The 27701-nt window shown below is 36.3% G+C and overlaps 1 long non-coding RNA gene across 4 annotated transcripts in view; it reads left to right on the top strand.

Moving 5' to 3' along the window:
• LOC106498377 (uncharacterized) overlaps nt 1-27701 on the top strand; it is a 269160-nt gene that overhangs the window by 125895 nt on the left and 115564 nt on the right. For all 4 annotated transcript variants that reach the window (XR_001294956.2, XR_001294958.2, XR_001294957.2 and 1 more), the window contains exon 3: nt 10722-10789. This is a non-coding gene — a long non-coding RNA (uncharacterized lncRNA). The remainder of the gene's footprint in view (nt 1-10721; nt 10790-27701) is intronic.

Here is a 27701-nt window from a genome sequence, read left to right as displayed (position 1 = left end):
TCTTTAGTGCTATACATTATACATAGGCCTTATAAATTAAGACCATGGCAATTTATAATATTCAACAAGTATAATTCATTTAACTGTCCAGGAGGCATGAAAATATGGTAGCAGAATACATACCTGCACGTCAGTATTCAATAAAAGGATGGGATGTCATGTTAAACTCTTGGGTTTCCATTGTCTTTTTAAAGCAAAGAAGTTTAGCACTATTTATTGGAAGTTGCTGATCTCAAATTATTGCTTGCTCTTAATTATTCTCTGTTTACCTTGTGATCTCCAGATAAAGAAGTGTGGTTTTTTTTCTTTTTGGTCTTTGAAAATATATGATGAAAGAATGAGTAATGCTTCTGCTATGATTTTAACATGTTTTTTAATTTCTGAATCACTTGTTTCACGTGAGAGTTAGGCTCTCAGACTCTTTGCAGGTCTTTGAATAGCAGTAGTTTTTGTGACATCAATGGAATCTACAGTTGAACAACTATAATGGAAGATAAATACTTTTATCCTCTTTCCTTGCTAATATTAACCGCTAAGCAGAGGGTACTCACTATTTTGTCTTGAATATGTTCTGTAAATTCTTATAACTATGTATACTATCCCAGGAAAATGGTTTCAGTATTTCAGTATGATGCCTTTCATTTCTGAAAGGTTTTCTGCTTTGTTTTCTTGAAAAGTAAGTATAAAATTTCAGTCTCCTTGCAGTGCTTTTCAATCTTAATTTTAAGCTGGAATGGAAAATTACTTGTATCTGTTGCAGAACTTAAAACTACAACAACTAGAACGTGTCATATGAAAGCAGATTCTTGTTCAGGGGAGTTTATAGTGAATGCAAAGCTGCCTGGAATAAAAAGAAAGGATCATATAGTCAACAGTTGAAATGTTTTTGAGTTCCTAATCAACTGAAGATCTTTTGTACCCTCAAACATTCATGGTAGTGTCATTGGTGTTAACAGGATTCTTTGTTCACACCTTAAGGAAAAAGAAATCTGATGTACACTGGCAGTCCTTATCCAGTATTAATCTGAAATGAATAGTAACAGAAACTAAAGTTTCCTTACACTATTTTTTTTCCCCAAGTGGTGTACAGTCTTTGACAGGAAACACAAATAACCCAGGACCAACCATACATAACCTAATTCAGAATATTAGTTTTGTACATAAGTGTGCTAGGTTCTAGGTCAGATGTGCTTATGCTATTCTGATGATTTTGTTCCATGATCCTCCACTTGTCAGGATCTCTGCAGTAATGTTCCATTAAATTTCATGTCCAATATGTTCAAGTATGAAAAATTTTCCTTTGTTATAGTCAGTGTTGTAAACCCAATATTTCAAAGTCAACTTCTATCTTTTGTACATATTAACAAACAGTTGCTACCTTTGTTAATACACAAGAAATTTATATCCACAGAGCTGAATAACATAACTTAGAGAGCTAAAGAGGCCAGGGATTCCTGGAGGGCTAGAACTGGCTTTATTATCTGCAAATGAGGCTTAGACATCTTCTAAAATACGTATGTGTATAGTTTACATTAATACTAGAGATGATTAAGACTATGAAGAAAAATTTCTTCCTGTATAAGAAAAAGAAAATCAACATCAGTTTTAAAGTTACCACGGAAACAACATTATGGTCATTTGAAGCTTTAGAAATAATGAACATTTCAGCATTTTCAGTGTTGGCCTAACCTCCAACAGAATCCTCATGCTGTCCTGATCTTGACATGCAAGTTGTTCGCAAGTGAGTGAAATTTCTTACCATAACATCTGGTTCAAAAGGCCCCGTGACATTGGCTTCCTTTATGATATACTGGGGCAGACACATGACGTAAGTGCAGAATAGAAGATGGTCCCACACAAACGTCTCAAAGGTTTTGCTCTTTGACCAGTTGCTGTGTTCTGTGAATAAATATCAGATACCCTGTTCAGAGCAGCCTAACTTGTCTGGGGACAGACGTCAAGATTACACTTGAAAAATGAGTAGCAAGAAGGTTTTATCCGTCTATTACCTCAGTCATGTCTAAAAGCCATCTTGCTTGACTCCATCTAGTCTTCTACTGTGCTTAGTCCAGTCAAAACCTACTTCCTAGGAAAGGATTGAATAGGTTTGCTTGGCATTCGCTTATTGAACAAGACATCACCAGAGTGGTTATGCCAAAGTAGGCATCTGATACCTGCTTATTTACTCCTGTGCAAGCTAACCTATCCTACAGGAACATTTCCAGCCTAATCCTGCAGTTCTGGGTAAGTGAAATATTTTAGGAATACACACAGAGCTGAATCTATGTGCCAGTATGGTTCAGGTAACCAAATTTGATGCTGTTGTTATTGCATAGTTCTTACGTGCTCTGTAAGAAGCTAAAGCTTAGGGCAGATCGCAAAGGCCAGTAGCAATAGTTGGAGCATCACGCAAACTGTAACTGCGGCTTAGTGTAACGAGTCACCTTTCTTAGCAGGCTCAGTGTGGGAACCCCGGAGTGAACACATACACGGGGTTACCAGCAGCTTAGTTCATCTTGAATGAATAGTAAGATTATTCACTAGAAGTGAGTTTTGTAGGTAGACGCGCACAGGTATTTGCAGAAACTGAATCAAACTTCTACAGGAACTAATAAATAGCTAAGAAATAATTATATATTCATTTACTTGAGATGGCTAAGTGACCTTACTTTTTTAAATGATTTATCTGGCTAATCATAACTACCTTGAATACTGAATATTTGACTATTACAGATTTTTTTCCCAATAAATTGATCAGATTGGTGTTCATAAGAATGTATTTTAAATAACTTTCTGTAAAGAAAAACATACCTATTGAGAACTTTTCTATGGCAAAAAAAGAAGTTAACTTTGTCAAGTATCATTCTTTATTGTAGTCTAAAAGTAGAATTCGTATTTCCTCACTCATCTAAAAAGCAGGTGTTTGGTCTGAGTTAATCAGGTACACTTCAGTTACAGTCAGTCTGATAGAAGGGCACTTGCAGAGGATGATTTCCACTTTCACAAAAGATAGAATAAACTATCTTTGGTGGTTCTTGCTCCCTCCATTGTTTGCAGAAGGATCCATGTGATTAGTCTGCATGCTTTTCTAATGCACTTCAAGTGCATTAATGCCACATAAAGTGCTCAGATTTCTATACAGTTAAGCATTTCTTTATAAAGTTAACCTGTCTGCTTTCTTTATTAAAGAAACAACATTGTATAGTGCTGCTTGATGCTCTGCATTTGCCTGAAAGAGGTTCAGGCAAAAAAAGAGTGTGATTTAGCTAGAAAGCTGGATTTTTTGTTTTGAAATTTCAATCCTGAAAAGTTATTCCAATGCAGAGTGAGTGAACATTCCTATTTCATTTGTACCATGGATTCAGATTTCATACAGTCTTCTAAAAACTTTTTAAAGCTTTTCTTCTACCAGATGAAAACTCTTCCCTGTCTCTTTTTGTTATGAATAGTTAGAACAAATTGTCTTTCACGATGGGTACACATTCAAGCACTGCAGGAACAGAAAGGAAAGCTTGCAGAACCCTGTGGACATTGCACAAGATGTTAGTAAAATATTGTAAATTATACAGTCACAAGAACTGCGTGAAATAGTTTGAATCTCCAGCAAAATCAAAGTGAACATCAGGTATCAGGATTGAAGATTTTTGTGAGCATCATTCTGAGCTCATTAGCACAAAATCAGATCATTAGCAAAAATTTCTGACTCCTTGAATAGCCTCCTCCTCTTCTGTGAATGGCACTTGTCTTTTCTCCTCCCAGCAATCCAAGGGACACTTAAGGGGGCTTCTTATAGAGTTAAAATAGAAGTTGCAGGTCCAGGGCAGTGCTCTGTGGAAGGTCACACTCTGAGCTCTTTCCAGCTGAAGGGTAACGTTGTAACTGTAGGATGGCAAAGAAAGTGTGAGCTGGAAGAAGTGTGGAGAAATACTCAGCTGAACTGCTCAGCCTTGCAGAGAAAGGTGATAAATGCACTCTTGTTTCATTATGTATAAGACCCTGTTAAAATATTTTTTACGTGTGTGTTTAAAAGGTTGTCAGAGGCCTAAACGAAGTCTTTCTGTAAGCAAACAGAAAGAAAGAAACCAACCCTTTACTAAGCCCAAGATCCAAAATATATAAATTTTGATTTTTGAATAATATCACTATTGTAGAAAATAAATGGTCAACTGAAATGGTGAAGGTTAATTTCTTCTTTCATTCTTATTTAAAAAAAAATACATATAAATAATAATAATAGATAGTAATGATACATAAAGTAAATGGGGGAGTTTTGATAATGTCTTAGAGACTGGGATTTCATCTTTTTTCTGTATTTATTTATGACTGTTAAATACTGACCAGCCTTTTAAATTCAAAAAAGATATCTGCTTGTTTTTCTTTGCTTGTTTCTCGTCTGTGTGTTTTCTGTTTCAGCTACTCTTCCAAATCAAGTTTATGAGATTTCTTTCCAGCTAGTTCACGAGAACTTTTGTTTAAGTATTTAAAAATATGAGAATTGTCAACCAGAGGCATTTTCAGCATCTGCTTTGCACAGCTGATGCCCTCTGCTTCCATAGCTTTATTTCTCTGTAACTCCCTGTTGGCCAGGTTTCACACTGTGGTTTGCTTGAAAATTATGGAATATTCACACTCTGAGTGTGACTCTGGGGACTTGTATTTTTGTACATGTGCTCGCATCTGCTGCAAAGAAAAACCTCCACTGACTGTAGTAATAAATCACCATATTACAACCATCAGGGCATTTAATTTACAACTCAAATCAATTGGGACTTGCTGATGCTAGACAGTAATATATTGTCAGTTTAAAAAACTGGATATTGCATCTCAATGCAGGATGGGCTGTCAGTCAGCAGAGTGACAAAGCGACAATTTATGGTTTGTAAAGATCCAGCAAATAAATTGTAAGAAAAACGCACTTTGACTTCCGCAGTATACTGTGTGGATTATGGTCATGGTGAACGAACTGGGAAAGTTGGGAGAAAATTACACCTATTAAATTGAAATACTTTGCTCTCTCTTTCTCTTTAATATATGTTTGTTTAAAAAATCTGTATAATGCTCCTGAAGTTAAAAGAAATGTAGTAATACAATATGTATATGCTGCGACATTGTCCTTCGGTGATGTGGTGATGTAGGCAGGGACTTCCCAGATAGTCCTATAATGGAAATCAGTAAGTATAACTTCATTGAAGTGAGCTACATGGAAAGGTGGTAAGCACAATGCAGTAGGTGTGGCTGGATGAAATTCATGCTGTAGGTGGCAGGCTACTAGCATTGCTGTGAAATAGCCATGGATTAGTAAGAAACAGGATGCTTTTACAGAGGGTTAAAGAAAGACAGAGAAGGCTGGAGAGACAGAGCTCTCCCTAGGTGAGGGCCTGGTATCCCACATGCCATAAGGTCAAAAAGGGGAACACTCTGCAGTATCGTCGCAGCCTGTGGCAGCAAGGCAGAGTGGATTGGTAATCCATTGGGACCCATCTGAAAAAATTTCTAATACATATGGCTTCTACCTCCACTGTACCCCAGCTTTTGACAAGAAACATAAATTTTACCATTTTCCAACTTTTGCTTTTTCTTTTAGCCATTGTGGAAGTGTAGAAATAACTTCTAGAAAGTTAAAAGATTTCACCACCTTTTCCCTCCTCATAAACAGTTTACAAAGAAAAGAACTGATTTGCAAGTACATTCATGACAGGAGAAAACGTTGAAAATACTAATGCATCTGGCATGCAAATTATGAGTTTTCATGAATAGTGAGTACTCAAAGCAATAGCCTCACCAGATAATTTTGGAGTAACTGACTGTGCTTGCAGAAACCATTCTTTGACCTAATTTGCAAAAAGCTGAATTGTTATGTGTAATCTACAAACAGGAAAGGAGGAAAATTTGTCAAATGTCACCTGACTAATTTGTATATTTTAAACAGTGAACAATCTATTTAACTTTGAAAATCCACAACCACACATTAGATGGAGTTAGTTTTACTGTAGCACTGGAATGTACATAATTCATATCCTAAACATATTCAGCTATACTGTACACTTTTAGTGCTGTTCTGGTCTATTGCCTACTGGATTAACATGCATTCTCTTTTTTAGATTGAATTCTACTGCCTCCAAAAGCTATTAGAAAATAAAGTCCTTTCCTAGGCTCTCCAAACAAAAGAATATTAAAAAGCATATTAAAAAGTTCTTGTCTTATGTCACTTCACTGTGACTCAATCCTGACCCCTAAGGTTATTTAACTTCTGGATTTGAGTACAAGGGTTATTGTTTTATCCTCATATCCTTTTAACATATGGCCATTCTGCTGCAATTTTCAGGGCTGATGATCATGAAATTTTTCTGATGTAAATTATTTCTGATATGACCAATGACCATAGAAAAATCACCAAATGACTATTAGAAATGACATAGGAATTTTATGAACTCCTTCAATACAATAATATTACCACTATTTTCTCTCTATGACATGACAAACAATTTAGTTGTTATTCAGTCATAATTTTATGAATTTTTTCCCCCAGAGGTCATAAATCTTAGTTATTTAAAGATCATTATCCTAATTGCATAGATAGGTAACCCAAGGCTCATGTGATTAAGTAAAGTCTAAATGGCCTCACAGTTACTCAAAGCAATATGAAAAAAAAATGCGTCATGGAACCTCACAGGACTATTTCTACATCCAGCAGACATTGCTGTCTCCGTCATGAAATGGTCTGTGATTGATGGCATTTTCCACAACTGACTAAAAGGTTTTTTATTCTCCAGAGCCTTCCTTAGATAGAAGTCATGCCAAAGGTGTAATCCAGAAGCTCTTGAAGTCCAGTAATTCCATGTTAAATCTTATAACTCTTTTTTATGCAGTTAGTACTCCCTGAATTCAGAATTAAATTCTAATCTGTGTTCTACCTAGGGGATAGTCTTGCATTTCTACCGAGGACAATTCTTGCTGAAAGAAAACCCTGCTGGTGACAGAATTTATATTTCTAAGTGTCTGCATTAATTTTAATTTTTTAAATGTGTTTAAGATATATTGTTTTATTGCAGACAAAAATTAACAGTTTTTCCAAGAACAAAAACTTAAAAATACCTGGCTGCAGATTTACATTATAGACTGAGATTATGAAAAAGGCACTTTCTTAACAGATACCCTAGTTTATCATTTGTACTTTTCTGGCTCTTGCATTCTCTCTCTCTCTCTTTCTTTCTTTCTTTCTCTTTTTTTCCCCACATTCACCTTATCCTTAGGTGGAGATTTCTATGAGATCTAGTGGAATTTAGTCATTAAGAGTTAAGGTTTAAAAAATCCAGCTTCACATCAGTATTGGTCCTTTGTATAGCAAAATTACTTTTTCCACCTCATTTAGTGATAGAAACTTGGCAACCATGATGCACATTTATTTTTATTTTTAACTTCACTTCTGATAGATGCGCGCGTGAGAGACTTCTGAAAATTACAGAGGCGTTTGTGTCGCTTGCTCTGCGGTGCCGTTTCTTCCTAGCTTAGGTGTCTGCAGGGCTTACGTTAGGCTCGCAGGTCCACTGTTCCTGTTAGCTTGCCCATCCAAGTGACCACCATTAACTTGCATTTGACAGTTTGTGGTTTAGTGATTAGCCAGAGCAACTCAACTGGGTTCTGGATTTAGGATCTGAGGAGCCCAGCTGAATACAAAATCGCATTTCTAAAATGTATCACTATGACAGAATATACAAGGATATGTAAGGATACACATTGGGAGTCAGGAGACCCCTGTTTTATCCTGGTTCTACCTATACAGCTTCAAATTGAGAAAGTCTTTTTACATCTTTGTGCCAAGATTGTACTTTGCACTACCTGATTTAGATCAACAAGTGTTATTAATTCTGAAAGATAGGACACGGCACAATAACTTGCTGCTGCAATATACTTGTGAGTACAAAGCTCTCAGTTTGTAGGTGAACTCTCAAAAGACAGGATCACAGCTATTTCTGTGCTGGAGATGTGTTTACACTACAGTGCATTTGCATTTGTAGGCTGGCACTAATCTTTTAAAAAACAGGATTCCAGATCAGGTATCCAAATCCCTACTAGGATTTACAAGCATTTTCCCCAGCCTGTGCTGAGCTTTAGATGCACAGCTGGACCTCTTTAATGCTCAGCCACCAGGGTAGATGGTAGCCCCCACTTACAGTGATGAGCTCATTAAGGGGCTTTATAATGAAAGACTGAGGGGAGGGTAGACTCTTTCTGGGTAAGAAAGAGGGGTTGTAGCCCAGTTTAGTTAGGAGAGGAATGACAGGGCTTTATTGAATGCTGCTTCACATCTCAGCTAAGCTCAGCTGCCAAAGATGCTTGTAGCTGTGTTTTGTAAGTATTTACTTAGGAATTTTCTCGTTGCTACAGAAGCTGTACCATATGAAAGCAGATAAATAAGCTTTGTTTATAAAACCTTTGAGAAATACAACAGATTCTGCAGTCTCTCTGCTATCAAAAATACAGATTACCTATTCTGAATATTTATTTTACCAAGAGCCAGTAAATCAGAACTTCTGCTTGTCTCTCTCACTAAAATAGTAATGCAAAAAAGACAAAATGGATTAATTAATCAACTTGCTGTATACATTGTCTAGGGTGAGATTTGGGAATGTAGTGTCAGAAAAAAACAGAAGCCTGACATGACAAAATGGAGCCTTAACCCTCGTAGAAGAGGCGGAGGTGCTGGTGTTTGGTTACTGCAAGCTCGGAGCCATGGCTGGGAGGGTGATGTGCACTATGCCAAGCCAGTGCCACTGTTGAATTATCATAGGCTGACATATTGATACAAGCTTTCAAAAATGATAAATAGTCTGCTGCAGAATATAATGAAAGGTGAAAAGCTCATTCCTTTATGTTTGATAAAATAAAGGCAAATCTCCTGTCAATCAGTTGGCTATTCTTTTGCTGATTTTTTTTTTTTTCCCCCCCTATGGAAGGTAGAGTATAACTTCATCATGGTTGCATAGCAACCGAACCCTAAATGTATTAGTGTTTAGCAGTAATTACAGTTTTGCTGAAATTGTTTGAACAGAAATAAGTCTCCTCTGCCATCTCTGCCTCCCTTTCCCCCTCCCCTGGATTTAGTGTATTTGCCAAGATTACAGCTTTCTCTTCAATGAAAAGAAAAGCTATCAGAAAATGAATCAAAATTTGCAGTTATGTATCACATCACTGATAAAATAGGTCTCTTGTGCTACGTCTGTAAGTGATCAATGTCTCATGCTTCCCTAAGGAGAACGATACGGACTGCAGCCAGTTGCTCAGCTTTGTGTACAAATATAATGGTACAGCCTGATTAAAAATAATTTAGGCATCTATGAAGACTGCTGTTCCAAGTATCAAGAGATGTTTGTATCTGCGAAATGAAGGGCATTAGTAACTGATATTTTGAATTATTAGTTGTCCCTGAAAACAAAAGGCTTTCCAATCTTTGTCCGTAATGATGAATTTTAAAACAAAAAAATGCATTTGGTAATATGTATTATACTAATCTCAGGTTAGATTCTGTAGTTTAAAATTTTGCATTTTGGAGGTGTAGTCTTTCTCCTAAGTGGATACAACTTGCATTACATTTTGAATTTTAAACAATTTAACTTCTAATAAGGGAGTCCTGCTATGGGGAGACAATCTCTACCATGTGCCTTCATCTATTCAGCTTTCTACTGTTCAAAACCATGTTGTGTTGTAAGATGAATTTAACCTTTTAAACCTGAAGACTCAATTGGCCTGTGCTTTTCTTACATTCCTTGTAGTGCCTTACTTCAGGTGACCCACATCTCAGCGGGTTAGGTGGAAAATATTAACAGTATCATTACAGTTCCTATTTAAATCCACACAGAAGTTTTTTCACTTAGGAAAGAACAATATTAAACTTGTTAGGATCAGTTCAAAGAAAGAAAAAACGCATATTCACTAGGAGTCTTTGTATAACAGACAGAATACAAGAATAAAATATTTTAGCGCTCCTTATCAGTAATGGATACTTTCCCTGAGTCAGTCACTATCTAAGGAACAAATGTGTATGCAAAGCATTTCACCTGCCTCTCGTTGGGGATGTAGCAGTATTTAGGGGCTGTGACTTACAAGAAGAAATTTTTTGTTACATGAGAATAAGACAACAGTGGGAGGGTTTTTTATTAGAAAACTGTGCCTAAGATCTTTTTCTCTGACTGAACGTTGCTTTTCAATGAAATATGCAACATAATTTGAACTGAAAGAGAATATTGGTATAATTTACTAATTACCAGAGTGCTTTGTCATGCCACCTTTAGCATGAGTGTTGCTAAGATGATAGGTTTCTATTCTCATTCCCTCCTTTCCTTAGCAAAGAGCTCAATTAGCACTTGCCAAACAGCAATAAAAAATGTTTAGGTCAGCTTGCTTGTCTCTTTTAGTGGTCAGAATTTGTCTAGAAAAAGGTGAGGAGAAAAACATTGGAAATGCATGCCTGGAACCTTTCTTATTTCCAAGAAGTTGTGACTGATACTGCTATTTCATACAGTAGGGTTGACAGGCATGAATGCCACAACTAATATTTATAAACTTATGGTGTAACTAATGAATAAGTAACAAATGAGCTGCAAGTGTGCTCAAGGAAAAGCAGAGCATCTCCCCTTTTTGATCCTTTCATATATAGGAGTTTGGAGGAAGTTCTAATCTCAGATAGCAACCACTCATTATTTTCTTCTTTTCCACTCCAGGGTCTTACAAACATACAGAAAGGAGTCCTGTTACCTGAGATAATTTAAGACAATACAGAAAACATACTGTAAGTATAAATTGTAATTGGTCTGCAATCAAAAAGCCATTTTTAATGTGTTCCTCTGTAACCACATTACTTTTGCAAAAACTGCTAAAATAAAGTGTAAATATCAAATCCAGGATTGAAACTGGTTAAAGAACCCCCTGTAGGAAATACTTTGCAAGGGAATTGTTCTATTTAAAAGAAAAAAAGGGGGGGGGGGCAGAGATCAAGATAGGATCATCAGGGAGACTACTGACTAAGTGGATTTTGTGGGATCAGAACAGCCATCTTACCTTTGTATAACTGGATCCTTCAAGTTAAGATTGATTGATAATGGAAAACTACTGTGCTGGTTGCCTCTACAGAACCTAATTTTGGTTAAAGATTCTGTTTAACTCTTCAGTATTTTGCACTAATTTGCTTAATTATGTTTTGTTTAAAGTGCCGCACAATGGAATTGCTCACTGAAAGGTACAAGTGTTGCAAAGAGCACAGAGGATACTTGTTTTTTCCATCAGTTTCTTACTAGACAGTATGAGTGTTATCGGACAAATACCTGCATGACCATGATGATTTTATCTCTTCTCAGTGTTTATCTGTTTTATTTTTCTCATAATGCCAGGAGATTTGGTTGGTATCTCTTCTATTTCCATTACCAATAGGTTTTACATGAAAAATGCATCTGAAGTTTGGAGACAGAAGAAGATGCAGGTTCTTTATTACTCCCTATCCGCAACCTTGTAAATCCTTCTCAGTTTTTACAATGCTCTTTTCTATCGATATTCTTGGAGAAGTAATTTAATTTTGGGACAGGTAAACCTGCAGGTTCTTTCAGCTGCTGTCTTATGCTTTTGTTGTTGCTGAAATAAAGTGAGATCCTAAAATGGTTTATGTAAGACTTATAAGAATAGGTTGTAGAATATGAATGTTTACTAGTAAATACTACTAGACTAGAATATTTACTAGTCTAGTAAAATAAATATATTGCTAAGTATCCCAAATTAATCTGGAACATACTGCTGTAATTATGGTTTCCAGCTGTGTTTTCCCTGATCAGCATAGATCAGAATTTAGGTTCTTGAACAAGGAAACAGTAAACCATTCATAAAAACAGAACTTGATGTATTGGGGTAGAACTCTGGTCTGTCAAGTTCACTCTTCCATCACAGGCATCAGTAGCAAATTCCTAGAGATTTAACAAAAAGGAAAAGAAAACCACTGTTCTCAGCAACTTTCTCATGTTGTGAGAAGAAATGCGTTCTCTTGAAACTTGCAGTGGTTGCTTTTCATTCTGAGGTGTAGGTCTGAACCTGTAATCATCAAGCTTAAGACTCAAAGATGTACAAAATAATAAATGTCAATGTGATTCAGTTGTGCTACCCACATTTCATTCTCTACTTCTGCATGAAACAGAGCCTAGTTCTTAGTCCAAAGTGTGCAGTGTTTTATCATCATTATTGTAATTATTATTGGGTATACTGTTTGGTTGTTTTTTTCTTCCTTCTGTGTGTTTTGTTGCACAGTCGCACAATGCCAGCCTGCCGGCCTCTTCAACTCTTATGGATTTCTGTAGTTTACAAATCCATGGAACCCTTCTTTATGGCCTAGTGTGGAATGAGGAGTCTGTTTCTCTTAAACTTTTCTTCCATATTAACTCATCAAGGAACTAAGAGTGATGAGTAAGGGTTGATTCCACCTTAATTTTGGATATCAAGGCAGAGGCAATTATGCATTATATGGTTGGTTTATCGTCTTGGAAATACGATGAAGCTTGCTCGGGTTCCATTTTAATATAACTTTATCTGGATCTTGGTTAACTGTTTATTAAATGAGGTGCCTGGTAGAAGTTCACTGGTGCACTATGGCAGAGATGTCAATGTTGACTGATGCTGTAAGAAAACCATTTCAAATACAAATGTTAAGCCATGGTTAAAGAAAGAATCACATCTGACTGACAGGCATGTACAGAGAAGAAAAGTAACAAAAGCAGATGTTAGTATCTTAGTATGGTAGAAACTGTTAAACAATATCACGGGGTGAATAATCTGAATAGATTAATAACAGACATGATTTATTTTCTTCTCAAGGGATATTTTTAATATAATTATTTCAGCGTGAGCATGAATTTAAAAGCTAAAGCTCAATTCAATGGGAAAAATTGAAGGATTTTTTACAGACAAGTTATTGTTTTCCTAGTACCTTCTTCCTTTAGATGTCCAAAACAGCATGGATCTTTGTGTTTCGTTTTTATAAAATCTGTCTGAAAAGACTTGCATATGAGATAAAGGAGTTAAAGAGGAAATAGGAAAAAGAAACTGTATTGGCTACTCCATTCTCCTCTTTTGATTTTTGCTGCGATAACCAATACAACTCGGTGGAAAATCGACATTATACAATAAAACAAATTGACGAGAGCATTGTTGTAACTATGCAGGATTGAAAAGCCCCACATCCTCAAATATTAGGGATGTAATGGAAATGTTATCCAGTGCTATATGTCATGATCTTATATTTAGGATAGATGAATAATTGATGATGACAAAACAACTAATGCTTACATGTTTGACCACAACAGGAAGAAAGTTTCTAATATAGATCTCAAAAAATTAGACTGAAGAACATGCCATGTACTGACCCACACATCAAAATGCTCAACAGGTTATATTTTAATAGGCGTTGTCCAAGTTAGTTACTGTTCAAGTTCTAGCTTCTCCTGGCGAATGAACAATAACTGGTGAAGTCTGATGTGCTGTGGTTGCAAAGAATTCATTAATTTTAATTCTTAATTGTTGTCTGCAATATTTTTCTCTTTTGTAAAATCATAGAAATGCCTAGGTAGAAGGGAACAAAAAGGTCATCTAGCTAGATCTCCATGCAACTGATGCTAGCACATTGCAATTATTTTCCTAAAATGTTCCTAAATTCTAATGATATAAATTGCTCAAATATCTTCAGTTGAGTGGTGATTAACTGCTTTTTAAGTTAAGTTTTTCCTAATGTGTAACCTAAATCTCCCTCAATGTCTTTCATTTATTTTTGTTTCCCATCTCTTTTGTAAATGTAGAGCAGTGTGGCTGATTACTGTCATAATTACCTTTCTACATAAGGAGACTTCCTATGTGTCCTTTTTGTTGCTTATCTGATTCTATTCTATGTATCCATATCTTAAAGTATGATAAGAAAAACTGAGGACAATATAGTCACTGAGACTTTATCAGGGCTGAGTATGCAAAATTATTGCCTCAGGCATCTTAAAAATTTTAAATATCCATGAATTAAATTTACCTCTTTTTTTTCCTGGACAGAATTACACTCATGACTTGCATTGACTTTGCAGCCTACTGAAATCTGCATAGCTTTTTCTTCAAGTCTGTATGTAATTAGGTGGTTATTTTGTATTTCTGGCTTTGTGTTCTCTTTCATTAGATATAGAACTCTATACTTACCTTGATTATATTTCATTTTGTTTATAGACTGTTTTATTAAGTCCATTTTGAATTTCCATCATTTTTCTTGGAAGTGCTGAAGTTTTCTGTTACCTGGATGACATCTGTAAATTTCTATTCTATTGTCCATAAACATTATTGAGACTATAAAGCAGAATTGGACTAGGGACAAAACTGTAATGGATTCCACTTAAAATGCCTTCCTAGCTTCTCTGAGAATTATCAGCTACAGTTTGAGTTTAGATTTTCAGCCAGTCATGTACATACCTTACTTCACCTAGCTATATTTCTCTCCTTTCCTTTGCTGAGAAAAATGTCATATGAGACAATGTCAAATATCAGATTGATTTGACTGGATTTGTCCTTGAGAAATCTATTTCAGTTACTTTTTTAGCTTAATTTCCTCAGGAAATTAGGCTTCTGCAATCACACTCTCAGTGTGTCTGTTCTTCTTGATTAATAACCTCTTTTCAACCAAATTTGACATTGACCAGAGGGATAGAAGTCTCAAATATAATTAAATCCTTACACACTGCAGGGAAGTAGGCAGCTAGGTAAATGAAAAGTGCCTTTCATAAGGTTACGACTGAAGAATCAACTCATCCAAAGACTAGAGAATTCATCCAGGGAAAACATTACTAATTCCCTGACCTTGGAGAAGTTTTACCAAGTGCTCAACGTCCTGCTAGACACTAGAGAATCTGTGGAATGCTGTTCCATATGAAAGCAATGGTTATGTTTATAAGTGAATTGTCTGATAATTTGTTTTGTTTTTTTTTCCAGACATCAAAGTTAGCCGACAGGGTAATCATTCTTCAGATACACCTTTTCTAAATTTTATATATGATTATGCTCACTCTTCTTTATTTCTCTTGAAACTTATCTTCCGTAAGTTTCTGCAAAGGCTCAGTCATGGTTCAGAGACTGCTTCAGGAAGTTTGTAAGCAATTCTAAACATAAATTTTGGCAAGCTGTGCCAACATGAATTTATCTAATTTATCCAAATATTCCTGAATCCTTCTTTTACTTTTTAGCTTTTACTGTCTTTCCTCTTGTTTAAAATAAATTTTGCTGACCGTATGGTGACATTAATGGTTTATATGAACACTAAAACAAGGAAGTGCAGCTTCTTCTTCAGCTAATAGGAGTATCAGCTGTCTATAACCTAGCATGGGCAGATGAGATACTCTTGTGTTTTATTTTTAAGGATAACATTTTTGTTGCCTTTTATATCTATTATGTGCTTTTCCAAGTTTGCAGCCTTTTGTCTTTGTAATTTTCCTTTTATAGACAATCTTACTTCCATTTATTGTATATTTCTTCTTGATTTTCAGACTAATAATCAGTCTCTGCAGACACATCTGTTCCTCATGATGCTATCGTGTTTAATATGGTCTCTTTCATCAACTGCTGGTTTGGTTATTCCTTTTACTCTTGATACTATATTCCTCTACTAACACAGAGTTTGAGATAGAAGATGAAGAGGCAAGTAGGCCTTGGTACTGCACAGAATGGACCTTAGCTGTTCAGCTCTTTTCCAGAGATGTGTTTTGTTTCTCTAGATGTTAAACTTCCTGTAAGGATAGGACAATAGTCTGGAATTCAGTTTTCTCCAGTTTATCAGGGTTTATACCTGGCAGTGATATCAAGGAGCAGTAGAGATCTAAATAATGTTTTGCTTAAAACTTAAAATCAGATTATGATACCTTTCAGAGCACATGTGCACAACACTGAAAGAAAGAAGACGCCTTTCTTCTCAAACAGATAATGCATATAGTTTTTGTACAAAATGATTCCTCGGGTACTCTGTTAACGTGTTTTCTGCCATTACTTGTCATCTGTAACAGAAAACAAAATGCATATGTTAAAGGTACACTAACTTGGGTGTTGTTTCTAACATTTTGCAAAGCATAAAATATCAGAGAAACCAAATTTACTTTTTTATTTTTTTGCTTTTCTGCTCAATTTCCTCATAGTCTGCATAGCAAAAGGGCAGATGGAGCTGGAAAATTAGTCTGCAGAGCATGACTAGTAGTGCAAACTACAGATCAGAATCACATGCTGTTAAATTGTCCCCAGGCTGCTTTCTTGCTTTATTTTAGAGTCTGCTGAAAGATGCACAGTTCAAGAAGTAAGAATTCAGGCACTTAGAATTAGCCTGAGCAGAAACAAAAACTTTGATTTTGCTTAGCTACCTTAGCTGCTCTTGGTAAATGTTTTCCTTCCAACCCACCAAAATGCCTTCAGTTTTGTTCATGAAAAGTTTCCATTGCATCATACTTATACTCAAAGCAGTATAACTATGATGTAGAGAGAAAAAGCTGCTTAATGTTTCCATAAAAGTTTGCAACACTAACTGCATGTAGAAATAAAATGTGTTCTAAAAGACTGGTTCTAACAGGCAGTCAAAATATATTCACCTAATTATGTCAGGTCTCTTCCTCTAATAAACTAACATAGGAAGAATCCAAGACTTTTTCAGTGTCTATTTTTGAGGATGAATAACCTGCTTTCCTGCCTTTCAATTTCAGTTCGTATTTCTTAGCGTATGTATACAGGGTTATTATGCAGGTTCCTGTTCTGATTTTCAGATAGTGCAGGGGTGGTCCTGTGCTTCAGAGGGCTTGGGCAGGGTAATTCTGTGCTTATAGATTCAGCATGGCATATGTAGCATGGCCAGGATAAGTAGGAAATGGCAGGGAATTTTTAATTTATTAAATACAGTTCCCTTTTACCACGAGCTACAAACATCATGTAATCCCTTTCATAACTGATGAAGCACTGCTCTGAAAGCAGTGCAATTACTGGAGAATCATTGCTCCAGAGCCTGAAGAGCCTGAAATGATAGCACTCACCCACCACAAGATTGGAAAGTACAGATTCATATGTCAGGTCTCCAAAGTGAACCGTTGTGATTCAGGTTGACAAGTGTGCTCAATTAAGGTTTAGCCTAGCACTAAAGATGTTCTTTAGATTTTCTGACAAGAAAATTTTGTAAGGTCTGCACAGTCAGTACTTTTCTGTTTTTTTTCTTTCCCTTTAAGACAAATGCTCTCACATATACTATTGACAGCAAATTCCCAGCTGATTTGGCTGCTGATATTTTTTTATTGTTGTCCTTATTTATTTAATAGCTAGCTAGAAAACTGAGCATATTAAAGCCAGATCTGAATATTAGACTACATGATAGTATCCCACTTTCTAATTGTAGGCTATAAGGGACCACATCGAATGCACAAATCGATTTCTAGTATTTCAAGAAAAAGATAATTATCCAAGAGTTCTTCACCTGCAGTGATGTGATGTTAAAATCAAACGTACACATCAGTCAGTAAAAAGAATCCAAGAACAGAGACATTTGTTAAAGTCTGGACTTGGTGGCCTTCACTGCAACCTCAGTGAATCATATCATAGCATTTGGAAACTGCAGGCCATTTCATATACTTATATTGTTCTTTTTCTCTTTTAGTTACAATACCTGCAAGTGTAGAATAGTATTTGCATGTCAGAATCTAGGAAACTATTGAATAAAGAGCATTTTAGCGGTATTTTCAGAAGTCAAGGAGTATATGTTGTTACCTCGCTGTGTTTTTCCAGATGTAGCTGATATATTGATATCAGCTACATTTAGCAAGATCAGCTGCTGCTAAGAAAGAGACTTGCAGATTAAGCATTCATGAAAAGAAACTTCATGGCAAAAATGTTCTGAATTTTCATAAGGGGTTATAAAATCTTTTCTGGGTCTCCTTGCCCTTTAAATGCAGGACTCCCATTACCAAATCACTAAAAAAAATAGAAAAAGAAAAAAATTAATCAATGTTAGAACTCTTACAGATGTGGTTCAGTCTTACCCTGACAAATAGAGCTGCATGAAAAATATATAAGGAAGTGAAAGAACTTTCTGCTTTCACTGAGTGAGGAATGTAACTTCTTAAAACACTCATCACATATAAAGAATGTTTGATTCATGTTTAGCACAGCTTTATAAAACATTCCCTTCTGATTACCAATCACTGGCACTGCTCTGTGTCAAAGGACATCCCCAACTGGATGACCATACTTTCAGCCAAAAAACATCTCGAGTTTCTACAAATAACATTACCTACAACCACACCTTTGATGTTTATATTTTCATCAGTAAAATATAATTGTTTCCATATGTACAGAAGACAAATGAAATGTAGTTTTATTTGTACCTAAGCCAGTTTATTGAAGAATGTTAATTTCTTCAGGTTTTTTTGGTGGTGGTGGTGTTTTGTTTTGTTTTGTTTTATTTTTTTTGCACTGTTCGGTTGGTTGTAACTACTAAACCATAACAAAACATTGCTAATCTCTTTCCTTTTGAGAGAGCATTTGTTTAGTAAATGTAGGTAGTAAGTGGATCTTTCTGCATCTGTGTTCAGCTGGCACACTTGATCTCTTTGTTTACACCACCTTACTTATATATGTACATAGATATATGTAAGTATATATTTATATATGTAAATAAAAATATTTATATTTATTTACACCACCTTAAAGTTAAGCCGTATGACCAGACTGATAGCAGTGTAGATTAGTCAAATTGTCAAGGAGTCATGTCACAGTACAAGAGCCACCCTCATCCTTTGAAAGTAGAAGCCGCTCGGTCTCTGCAGAGTTTCAAGCTGTGGTTCAGTGGGTAGGACATGCTATGGCTCAGCAAATGTAATGTTCTGTTACTTGGAGTTAATGTTGGATTAATTTTTAAAATTAACAGCTAAGAATGGATTTAGTTCCAGCATCCCAAGTCTTAAATTTTGCCTGGTAGGGACAATTCAAGGTCTACTTCAGAGGGCTAAAAGGTAGAAAGAATCAGTGTCTAATTTGATGAAAACCTGCCTGCAGAGAATCTCTGCAGCTACACTAGCAAGTGCTTCCAAAGCCCAGCTGTATATGGCATCATATAAATGTTGAAGGGATGAATCAGGGTAAAGGACTACTTTAGTGAATTATTTTTCTGTCTTGGACTAAGTGCTGTCATTTATTCATAGAGCTCTGAATATATTCCCTTTGTACTCAGCAAATAATAAACAGGACACAAAAGGAATGCAGACTTTTCTGTCTGAATAGCCAAAGAAGTAATCTTTCTGTGAATGAATACTCTCTTCCCTTCTAGCTCTTGAGCCACATTATACTAGAGGATTAAGCAAACTCCTAATTCATTAGACAAGATCTTCCATACACTTCATTCAGAAAAGGGAAGAACACAGTGAAACATGCTGAAAGATATGAAACTAAAATGAGTAATAGATCTAGAAATTATCTGTACTACATTTTATTTGGCTCTTTGGGTAGATTTGTTTTGCTTTTATAGAGCCATTTGTAGGATATTTTTCAGTGTATTTTTCTTTGTATTTTTACTACTTTAATAAAACTCTGAAAGAAAATGCTAAAAGCTACTGCATTCCTACTCTAAAACATGTTATAAGGATATATATTTGTATGGTTTACACTCTTCACAGAATAGTTGATGCTGGAAGGGACCCCTGGAGATGATCTGTCCAACCCCACCCTGCTCACGCAGGGTCACCTAGGCTAGGGCAGGTTGCCCAGGACTGTGTCCAGTGGTTTCAGACTTAACACTCCTTAAGATGAAAATATCTAGGAACTATTGTTTTGGGTTACTTGTAAATTCAGTCAGACATGACTAAACTTGCAAAAATTGGATAACATTCTGAAGCTTTCTTCAAAATTTGGAAACAGTTTTTTTTAGAATGAGATTTTGACATCTTCCACTGACTTCAGAAACCAGTCTCCTGTGGATATGCTTATTGTGCAAATGGCTAAACCCTGTACTAGCTGCATGTACAGATCAGAATAGGTTTTAATTTTACAGAAAGTAAAGATACTTTGATAGTAATTTTTTCAGTAGTACTTTTAGCAATAGTATTTTGATGTGGAAGAATTCTGTGTAACTAACTTTAATGGCCCTGTATAAAGGAAGAACCTCTGTCAATGTATTTATTCACTTTTCAGGTCAGACCTGTCCTAATTTTCAGGGTATACTTGGTTGATTTTTATATATATAGATATTCTTATGTAAAGGGAACATACAGGTTTTGTAGAGGTTATCATTGTGCATGCATAAAAAGATTTAGCTCTCAATCTGAACACATGGAATTTAAAAAGAAAAGTCAGCAATCAGGTAGAAATAGGAAGTGTGGAAAATCTCATACCCCCCAAATCAGAAAGTTCTCAGGACACAACAGTGCAAATGAGTATTAGTACATTTAGATAATGTTCATCCATGTTGTATATCAGCTGCTTTATATAAGTTTGCTTCAGTGCAGTGCATTAGCTAAAGTTAACTGAATTTCCTTAAAGTATTAGTATTACAATAGGTATTAGTGGTTTGCAAATCTATCCTGGCCCTTTAACATGGCAGTCAACCCACTTTTAAATGATATAGGAAGAATAAAATGGGGGGGGGGGGTATTCTTTGTATGGATTCTGTCTGGGAGCCTGAGTGGATTAGTGCAAAAATGGAAACAGCCGAAGACTAAGGGCTGTGTTGAAATGATCGGCTATATACACGTGAAACAAGATTTTTCATATTTACATACTTCCAGATGAGTCGGCAATAATTTAGCTTCTGAATGGGGAGTTATTTAATTATTTTTAATTTCCAGTGTATATTCATAATTAATGAATTTTCTTATGAAGCAGATATCTGATTTGTAAAACATGAAAATTGTGTATCTCTTATAAAGGAATGATGTAGAAGCTTAGACCTATGAGGAGGGACAGGTAGGATTTTAACAGAAATGGTTCTCAAATGCTATGCCTATCTGAAGTAGGCCAGATCAATTAATATTACAGCTTGGCAACCTTCCATCAATAGAAATCTGAGGTCATTCAGCCAGTTTATTGTCAGTTTTTAATTAATAACTGTCTACCCTTGTTTACTTCTGACATCTGAAAGAAAATTGCCATTATCTTCTCTTCTCATTAACTGTGAGTTTTAGAGGTAATATAAAATTAAGCAATTAGAAGAGGAAAGTATCATCATTATGCATTTAGTGTGAGAGTGTAATAGGTCGGCTTGTTTGAGGTGTTGTTCTTGGGGATAATGTCATCAACTCGGAATGTGATGTCATTTGCATTCTTACAAAGGCAGTGGATGTCCAGCAGATATCTTGTAAGTAGAAAATACTCTGTAACATTAAGCAAGGAAATCATAATGGTTAATATTTCTTACAGGTAGTGTAATATAATTAGCCTAGATAATTGGAACATGGTTCAATGCTTAAACTACAAAATTAAAAATAGATTATTCCCCCCAAAGAAAGTAAAGCAAAACAAACCAACAGTAAGTTCCAAGCAGTTGCACATTTTTCTGCTTTGAAGTGGCTTGCAGTAGCAATCATACTTTAGATTGGGAGAGAATCTTTAATCTCAAAGCATTTTGCAGGGAGGTAATCTTTGAGTGACACTTCTCTGGGTGTTGTAACGTAGGCAGGAGCCAGCTCTACAAAAGCTCTGCTTTGAGCAGAGGATTGGACCAGATGCCTTCCAGAGGTTACTTCCAACCTAAATTATTTCAGGAGTCTATGAAGTGTCATGGGTGGTCACAAGAAGGTGCCAGTGTTTTATTAGTGATGACTTCAAGGTGACACAAAGGGTTCAGAACCAAGGTTTTGTTCTGTATTTTCTTGGATAACATTTGGACCAAGTTAGTTTGAATGTAAATCATACAGCTAGATGATCTAGAGAAATATAATTTTGTCATGTCCTGGTGGGAGGAAATTTTTTTTCTAGAACACTATGTTAATCATCAGGGCATTGTTTTTAAAGTTCATGTGAAGAGTGAGGAAGTTTGAACAAATAACTTAAATTGAAATTAACCAATTTTTTTTAAAATAAGCAAGCAAAAAGAGAAGATGGACTCAATAAAACATAAATGGCTATGGTGAAGGTATTTCTTTTGATGTGCTCATACACTTAAGGTCTGCAGTTACTAAAACTCAAAGAATTTGATTCAGGATTTCAGTTGGACCTAGGATAATCCAGGAAGACTGCGTTGTCTGTGATGTAGATGCAGATATATTCTGGGGATGGGTTGTTATTTTCTTCTGTTCCCTTAAAATAGCGATGACTGTCAATGGATTGTTGGATATAGTAAATCAAGTTTACAAGATTACAAGGTAAACTGTTCTTTGGTATCTAATGGTACATCTTTCTAACTTTCTCAGAGACAAACTGGTCTCCAGATCTGAGATAAGGAAGGAATTTCCAATGAAAAAGCTGACTGCATTTACCCTGCATGTTTCTGCATAGAAGTGGTTCTCCTGCTAGGATCTTGTGGGCATATCTCACCTAATCCATCCATAGCCATTTCATCGCTAGGCACTGTTAAGTGCCACAATCTTCTGTGCTGTCTGCTTGAAGCAATAATTATTTGAGGGCTGATTTTGCTTTCAGTATAAATCTATTTGGGTCTAAACAGGAGGTGACCTGATGAATTTGTATCCTCTGCATATCATAAGTAGTTAATTAAATGAGCCAGTTGATTCATTCATGTTTTAAACTATGAAATCTGTAATTTCAGCAAAAATACCATTTACAGCAGCTTCTTAGTTGTCCTTGTATTAACAAAGTTAATCAGTGGAATATGCTACACTTGATTCCTCTTGCATACTTGATTTTAAACAATAATGATTAGTGTTTTTGAACTACCCTTTAATGTACATCATTTCTTTAAGACATAAAATGCTTTTGCTGGAAAGAATCTTTCACTTATATTTTAAGTAGGCTATACATGTCCCTAACACCCAGAGTAAAGAGAGACTGTCTCGGTAATTTGTCACATCTTTTAGCTGTTTGGGTTGACTTAAGATAATGATTATTTTTTGTATTTCCGTATTGGAAATTATAGGATTTGCAATACAGTAATGATATTGCAAAACCTGAGAATCTAAACAGATTTCAAAAGAGAAAGGGAAGGGAGGAGGGGCTGTCGTAGGTCAGCTGCCTCTGCTCTGTTTCTTCCTCCTGAAATTCCCTCCCTGACAGTTCAGCACAGCAGATGTTCTGCAGTCTCCTCTTTGCTGCCAGCTGACTGTTGCCCTGCAACCTAGGTGAAATTCAGGTCAGCCCATTTACTCCACCTGACTGCTCAGCTGAAAAAACAACTGAAGAGTGCCTAAGATGCCCAGGAAATCTAAGACTGATCCCAAAGTGACATTTGTAGCTTGAAAAGAGCACACTTTTATTTTGTTTGTTTAGGAGGGGTTGGTGGTGAAATGCAGCTACATTAGGGAGTAAATAATACAGTTCAAAAGTTTTTGTCAGTCAGATGTCAACCAGCCTTTCCACTTAGGCCAATAAGAAAGTGTTTTGGTTTGTTTATGTAATAACTATATGAAAAATATACTATAAATATTTTTAATAAAACCTTGCACCCTCTGGTTTCTTGAAGTATGTCTAGAAATACCTAAGCCAGATCTGTACAGTGATATCTTGAACCTCTCAAGTCTACACAATTATGACATTTGTCATAATTATTGTGCTTACAAATGTGCTATAAAAGTACACCTATCAAAGGAAAAGCAACTCAGATTGTCTTCATTACCTGACTATAGGGTGGACCACAAGTAAAGAAGCAACAAGAAATACCTTTCTAACTTTTCAATTTCTAAAAATACAGCTGAGAAGATCCCCTTCTCAAGGAATATACTGCATGTTTCCAGGTTGCCTCCAGGGCAGAAACCTGAGCTTCCTATCAGCAAATAGAAACAAAAAGAGTTGGTGTAATTATTAGGTTCAGGATATGCTTTAAAGATGAAAACCATATAGGTTACGATACCTGAGTTTCTCAGATTCTCAAGTCTGGGCACTGTCTGGGTCTCTTAAGACAAGCAGCTGCCTTTTCAACAGTTTTTCTTCTCTTCTTTAATCACCTCAGCACCTTTGATTAGAAACTTTCTCCAGAATGTCTGGAAAAATCAGATGTTTCTGGTGTTTCAGTGCAGTGAAGAATATTTCTCCCTGAGAGTCAAACATGGTAGAGAGGCAGCAACTCTATTTACCATGAGAATCCTGGGAATTACCTTAGAGAGGACAGAAATGCAAAGTGTGAGTGCCCCAATACACGCTCCCCCTCAGAGTGGCAATCTTCGTCGTGTGCTCAGTGCCACAATACGTTGCCAACAGTATCCATCATTTAGCCTCATGATACTTGGACACCTGCCCTGAGACATCCCTGTGCTTTTGATGCTCCCCAGCTGTGCCTTTGTCTGCTCTGGGAGTCCCTCAAGCCCCCTTGTGCTTTTACAGGTTTCCCTTGGGAGCGTGTTACTTCTCAGTGCTGCCAAGTGCTCTGACACAGCATGTTACTGGGTGTGCTGCACTCCTTACAGCCTACCCTATTTCCTTGCTTTTCCCTCAGCCATCGCCTCTCCTTGCACAGAACATATGTGCAGGAGATGCATGGGAAGGAGTGAGCATGAGGTGGTTCTTCTAAAATCAATAGCAAAGATGGAGTGAAGATGCTATAAAACTTTTGAACCACATTGTTAACTTTTGCTATGCAGCTATCTCTTCTTTCACATGACTTGAAGGGATTATCCTGTATTTTTTTGTCAGCAGGTCTTTGCTCCTTTATACTTGGCTCTTCAGTCTCCTCTGCCATTGTAAAAGACTGTTTCATAATATCCTTGAAGTAGTACTGTCCCAAAAGGGTGCTTGGCTTGAGTTTAAATTCACCCCCAAATAGATGACGTAAGTTATTTTATGTAGTTTGACTCTTTCAAGGATTGTCCGTGCTGCCTTTGGGGAAGTCTCTGAGCCTAGGGGTGAAGGCCCTTTTCTTCTAATTGACTCTCTGACTTTGTCAGAATGATTACTTGCATATGTTGATGGGAAAGATAGTGAAATAGTCATTATATCTTAACATGTCTTGGGATGAGGAAGTAGAATGCATCTGCTGCAGCAGCTTAGTAGCTAGTGAGCTTCCAAGAAATATAATCTTTTTTGTCTCTCTGATGCAGAAATGCACTATTCTCAGCATAGTAGAAAATACCTACTAAATGTCTTGCAGTTACAATGGAGAACATACACTTAAAGGTACAGATCAGGAGGGGAATACATGCCCTTCTTCAGCAAAGATGCCTTAGTGAATTATGAGACAAATACCAGGATGCAGCACTTTTAACAGTAACTGTCTTATAATTTTAAAACCTTGGTTTGAAGCATATTACAATATATTACTAGGAGATAATCTGAGCGTTTCACAGGTTTTTCAAAGTAAGAAGATTGCCTTTCTTAAATCATGTGGGGCAGCAGTTAAAATGGTTTCTGAAGTGCATTTGTGTATAACAAGAAACCAGAAGCTTGTGGGGAAAAATTTGGAGGAAAATAGCATGAATAAAGCTTATAGCCTAAGGAACTGAGTCTGTGCTTGAGTTTTGGAAACAAATTCTTTGACACTTCTCATTTTCAATATGCTGTTGAATGTATTAACAACAAGAAAAGACTTTCCCAGCCTGCAGTGTTTAACTCTTTGAGCAACATCTTGTTATCATGCAAAACTGTATCTATTATTTTCAGCAGCCCAACAGCGAACAACCTAAAGGTTTGGCATATACATTATTAAATATATTTAATGTAACATAGACTTCCACAGTGCAAATGAAACAAAAGCGTGTGCAGATTAGTGTTAGAAACTTGCCACAGTGTTATTCAGAATAGAGTTGTAATATTAAAATGTTGATAAAATATTATCACTTCATCTCTGAGAAGCATATGCTCCATAATGAATGGATGTGAAGATACTGTTTTCAGCAAGCTTACTTTTTGAAACTCATATTACCTTGGAAATCAAAGCATGGATGCAATTTGAGAAGGGGGAGGGAGAGAGGTAGGGAAGACAGTGCCCATACATTACATTTTCTCTTCGTGTTTGCAAAAAGCACGGAATAAGTGCCCCCCTCCAGATGTCTGTGAGGTGATTTACTGTAGTGCATTAATCTTTTCACTCTGACTGTAAGCTATGGGCCTGAGACAAGTTGAGTCAGTCAGGTCTTATCTCTACATTTCTGTACTTGCTTGTCAAGAAATCCTTGAAATTATAACAGAAAGAAGGTGGAATTGTTTGGAAAGGTAGCAGAGGTGAAAGTCAAGATACAGGGTCTCTTCCTTTTCAGGTGTCTTTCCCATATTCTATTCAGCTGGGACAGAAACTATTCAAATGGGAGGCAGCACATCTGGCCAGCTTAACTTATGAAAACATAGCAGTTTATGTGCATAGACTTTGCATTAAGATTCTAATGTAGTACTAGAGAAGAATGTAAGGGAACAAAGGTTAAAAACTCGGCCCAAAGGCACAGTAACATTTTTGTTGCTTCAGCAGCAAATTTACATAATATGCAATTCTCTTTCAGCCAGAGATATCCCAGGACAGGGACTCCAAAAGACTGATTTATAAAAGCTAGGTACAAAGAAAGCAAGAATCTATTTGTGTGAAACAAACTGAATCCAACCCACAAAGTCCAGATGACTAGTCCCAGTATTGCTGACATCCACATGCTGCATACTTGCAGCTAGTGAGTACTTGAGAAGATAGAATTAAGTATAATACACGAGCCCCAGAAGATGCAGAACTTAACTTAAAGCTTCGGGAAAGCGACTTTCAAGTGTAATTGGTGGAACCCAGGTTATAACAAATACATCTTAGGCAACCCTCTTTACATTGGCCACTAACATCTGGCTTTGAGAACCAGAAAAACAGAATAAAACGTTTGCTTCAAGAATAGAACAATTTATTTAAGAAAGGCAAGGAATAGTGTCAGGGAGAGAAATGTAAGTATGTCTGTTCTTCAGAAATAGTAACATTTCTTCAGCTCATAGGATCTGAGAGCTACCTGACATCTTTCTCTTCTGCAGGGTAAAAAACAAGTATTTGCTAAACGTCATTGAGTCTCATCATCATTTCTGCTCAATTGGTCTGGATCTCCAGACAGATGACCGGCTCTTATCTGTCTTCTACATCAAGCACTTTTTCTGCAGCTCTTAGCTCAGTTGAGTTATTCGCTGAAATAAGTTTCAGTAAAGCTGCTCTTCCTTTGCAGACTCTTCTGAGTGCAAGAGCTGTTTTCTTCCACAAACTAGCTGATAGGTTCAGTTATTCAGGGTTTCTCTCATCCCCTGAACAAATGCAATTTGACTTCCGGTCCATACAGAAGAGCTTTAGAGAATTTTATGCTAACTATCCTAACTCTAAGCACTTTCTCAAAGATCCTGAATGCTCTCAACTTGTATTTGCTTCAGCTGGATATAATATCTTTGAAGTATAAAGAAAATCTCAAAGGAGTTTTTCTGCATCCACATTTTCCTTTGTATTGAGTAATATCTGTATTGTATGACAATGGTCTTATTATAAGGTTGTTATTACTTATTCAAGCACAGCATAATCGCAAACAAATTTTTAGCAAAAATAAGGCAGTAAATTTCACTTTGCCATGGTCTGGAGT

Source organism: Apteryx mantelli, chromosome 4 (genome assembly GCF_036417845.1).
Source record: "Apteryx mantelli isolate bAptMan1 chromosome 4, bAptMan1.hap1, whole genome shotgun sequence".
NCBI lineage: Eukaryota > Metazoa > Chordata > Aves > Apterygiformes > Apterygidae > Apteryx > Apteryx mantelli.
The sequence above is the reverse complement of the archived record's forward strand: the minus strand, read 5'-3'. Positions and strand labels throughout refer to the sequence as shown.